This window comes from Mus caroli, chromosome X (assembly GCF_900094665.2).
Source record: "Mus caroli chromosome X, CAROLI_EIJ_v1.1, whole genome shotgun sequence".
In the NCBI taxonomy this organism is placed as follows: Eukaryota; Metazoa; Chordata; class Mammalia; order Rodentia; family Muridae; genus Mus; species Mus caroli.
In genome coordinates this window covers 107864072-107867848 of record NC_034589.1, presented here as the reverse complement: position 1 = coordinate 107867848, position 3777 = coordinate 107864072, and the positions used below count along the sequence as shown (strand labels likewise).

The 3777-nt window shown below is 34.8% G+C and overlaps 1 pseudogene; it reads left to right on the top strand.

Annotated features, from left to right (window-relative positions):
• LOC110286354 overlaps positions 1–3777 on the top strand; it is a 93410-nt pseudogene that overhangs the window by 37237 nt on the left and 52396 nt on the right.

The window sequence follows — 3777 nt, the reverse complement described above, 5'->3', positions numbered from 1 at the left end:
GAGTTCGAGGCCAGCCTGGTCTACAAAGTGAGTTCCAGGACAGACAGAGCTATACAGAGAAACCCTGTCTAGAAAAACCAAAATAAATAAATAAATAAATAAATAAATAAATAAATAAATAATAATGCTATGAACATAGTGAAGCATGTGTCTGTGTGGTATGGTGAGGCATCTTTTGGTTATATGTGTAGGAGAAGTATAGCTGTGTCTTCAGGTAGATCTATTCCCAAATTTTGTTAGGAACCACCAGATTGTTTTCCAGAGTGTTAGTACCAGCTTGCAATCCCACCAGCAATGGAGAAGGGTTCCCCTTTCTTCACATCCTTACCAGCTTTTGCTGTTGCTTGAGTTTTTGGCCTCTTCTCTTTAATCAGCACATTCCTTTTCTCTGGGATGACTTAAAAGTAAGTAGGAAGTCTTTTTTATAAATAAAGTCTCAGGAGAAGTAGTATGAAAGTGGGAAATGAGGGATAAAAAATTCATTACATAAGTGTATGAAACTGACAGACAATTTTGAAAAAAGTAAAATTCCAGTGGCTAGTGAGATGGCTCAATGGTTAAGAGCACTAGCTGCCCTTCCACATGAAGCAAGTTTGAGTCCTAGCACCCAGATGGTATGTAGTTCACAACCCTTGTAACTCCAGTTTCAGGGAATATGATGCCCTCTTCTGGCCTCTGAGAGCACCAACACTCCAGTGGTAAACAAATATATATGCACGAAAACATCCATACACATGATAAAATTTCTTTAAAAAAATTAGATAAAAATTTTAAAGGAAATTATGAAAATTTTATATAAATAGACAGAACTTGTACATATACTGCGTAAAGTAACCCAGACCCAGAAAGACCCACTACATATTCTATCTTATTTGGGGATCCTAACCCCAAATCTTTAAATTTATGTATATAACTACATAAACCAGAAGCATAGACAGGGAGCCTGTAGGGAGTGGGGAAGAAAGGTTTTCAAGACGGGGGGGGGGAGTAGAATAGTGGTGCTATGAAATGGGGAAGTGGGAAAAGTGGGAGATAACTTTATCTGTGGAAGACAGAGGTAAGCTAACACCCAAGATGAGGGAGGTAGGAAATATACACAAAACTAACAGCATTTGAAAAAGCCATAGATAAAGTTTATTATATGTGTACTTAAAATACATAACATATGTGAATGCATGCATATGTATATGACTAGATATATTATTTTATTTTCCATACATGAGTGTTTTGCCTGCATATATGTAAGTGAATTATGAAAACTTGTGGTTCACACAGAGTCCAAAAAAGGGTGCTGGATCCCCTATCAAGAGTTATAGATTGCTATAAGCCACGATGTGGGTGCTGAGAACCAGTGGGTCATGTGTAAGAGCACCACACACTTTTAACCACTAATGCATCTCTCTAGTTCATATATATATATATATATATATATATATATATATATGATTTAAATGTAGTTATGCCACTTGGGATGATAATACTTTCCACAAAGTTCATAGATTACTTAACAAAAACAGAAGCATCAGGAAAAGGAATTCTCGCTTTGAGTTGTTGGTTAAGGGAGTACTAGAGACTTTGAAACCAATGTGAATATGGCCATTTCTTATGGTGGCCTTGCCGAACATGAAGGTAGTAAGCACTCATTATTGAAGACAGTATACACTTACATGACACAGCCTTGGAGAAATTAAGGAGAAAATATCCTGGAAACCTCCTCAGTGAGCACTAGTTCTCATAGCATCATAAGGTGTTATGCAAGCTGCCAAGGGAGAAAAGCAATTAACAGTACTGCATAGCTGTAAAGCTTATGAACCACAACAATAACTGGTCTGGCAAGATATTCCCAAGTTGGAATAGAGACACTTTTATCTTGGGAGTAAAAAAAATTACATTTAATTTGCTGTTCTTCCTTAGGCCCTCTCTGGTTAATGAATATCTTGACAGTTTCAAGAAGGACTAGTCACATACTTTATAGAATGGCCTCATTATAATTGGTATATTGTTTTCATTATAATTGGTCTGGGTTATTAAACACTTGGGAAGAATAGTGCAGAGTTTTAAAGTATCATTTTCATCATAACATACATAGTAAAGGTGCTGGTATTATGAGTTATCATTGTGCATGTCAACTGTCCTCATAAATCAAAGGATAGTATTCTGTATTTTCTTTTGCTCCAACTGTTTCAGCTTTAAACATCGTTACTTCTATCTTTTCACTCCCCTGCCCTTTTGACACACTTGCTTAAATGTAACTTTTATCTATTTTTACATTGTTTGAGCGTTTTTGTACGTCTTGGTACTGTAAAATATTTTAGGCTCATCTTGAATGAATTCTTCATAGTCTTAGAATCATCTTATCTAAGAATCTTTCTATTGGATTTGGCACTAGAAAACATAACCTGGGCTGCAGTAGTACTGTCTACGACTACTAGAAATATTCTTGGACTTAATTCATCTCCTTTGACAAGGCAAAATGTGTTTACTGCCCTAAGCATATAAATATATCTACATAGTTTGTATCTGTCAGTGCCTATATAAGGTGAAATATGATTCTATACTTTTATTTCCAACCTCATTCTTTTACTACATGGACTACTGTAGCCACTTTCCCTTGCTTATCTTTAATCACCTATTCCTACAGTAAAGAACCCAAGCTTTATCATCCCCTGTCCACTTCTATTTGTACAGTATGGATATTAATAAATACTAGTTCCACAAATATTAATACAGATATACATAGGAATAGTTTACCACATCCACTGTTATACTTAGGTTCAGTTTATTTGCCCTATAAAATCTCATATCCACTCATTTCCATACTTATGCTTATAGTGTCTTATTTATTTTCCTTGTGAGAAAAATGCCTAACAAACATTTTTATTATCTTAATCATTTTAATTGTATATTATAATGACTATTAACATTTCAAAATTCATATTATTTTCAACAAATCTCTGGAACTCATTCATTTTCCAAAAGGAAAAATATCTATGTCTTTAACAACTCTCCTTTTCATATTTCTTCTAGTTTCTGGAAACTATTTTCCAAGGATGGTGCCATTAACAGCCAGTCATAACGAGTGAAAATATGCATTGCTTATCTTTTTGTGTCTTACCTTCTTATTTCACTGGTTTGAAGGTCACAAATATCCACCCAGATTGTGGTGCATAACTGAATTTTCTGTTTTTCAAAAAGAAGGATGATACTCCTTCTTATAAATGTACACCAGAACTTGCTCATTCATCTGTCAATGCAAAATGAGGTTGAGTCATCTTTTTAGCTATTGTTAATGATGATAATGTGGTGGACATATATGTGCAAGTATCATTTTAGGATCCTTATTGCAAATATTTTAGATAATATTTAGAAAATAAACTAGTAGATAATATGGCAGTTCTTATGTACTTTTGAGGAAAACCATACTTTTTCATGACCATGTATTTTTTAATCATCAATGAATGTAAGGATTCTGACTTCTCCACACTCTTAACAATATTTATATTATGTCTTTAGTGCATTTTTGTTCATTTTTTAATGTAAAAATGCTTTTTATTTATTTATTTATTTTTAAATTAATTTATTTGTACACTCCATATTCCATTCCCTGTATCCCCATCCACCTTCTGTTACACATCGCATACCTCCTCCCCAGATCCCTGTCTCCCTGTGGATGCCCTCACCCCCCATCCCACCTGACCTCTAAACTCCCTGGAGCCTCCAGTCTCTTTAGGGCTAGGTTCATCATCTCTGAATGAAGAGAGACCCAGCAGTCCTCTA